This window comes from Penaeus monodon, chromosome 25 (assembly GCF_015228065.2).
Source record: "Penaeus monodon isolate SGIC_2016 chromosome 25, NSTDA_Pmon_1, whole genome shotgun sequence".
In the NCBI taxonomy this organism is placed as follows: Eukaryota; Metazoa; Arthropoda; class Malacostraca; order Decapoda; family Penaeidae; genus Penaeus; species Penaeus monodon.
Window position 1 is genome coordinate 2,966,590 of NC_051410.1, and position 319 is coordinate 2,966,908.

Here is a 319-nt window from a genome sequence, read left to right on the forward strand (position 1 = left end):
CCTCGTCCCCGGCCGAGTCGCCCTCCAACCTGCTCGTCCAGCGGCCTCGCACCTGCCTGTCGCGAGCCGAGCGTCTCCGTCGGAGCCAGGAAACCCGAGGCTACGCTTGCGACCACTCCAAGCTGTCCCAGAGAATCGTCTCGCACGCCGCAGCTGCACGGCTCCTCGGGATGCTCGGCCGAAGAATGACTCGGCACGGGCTGCGACGAAGGGGAGACAGAAAGACCTGCTGACGACGACCAGGATAGGTCCTGCTGACGACAACAACCAGAGCAGACTCTGCCGACGACGTGACTCTCTGGTACGTCACCTTTCCCTT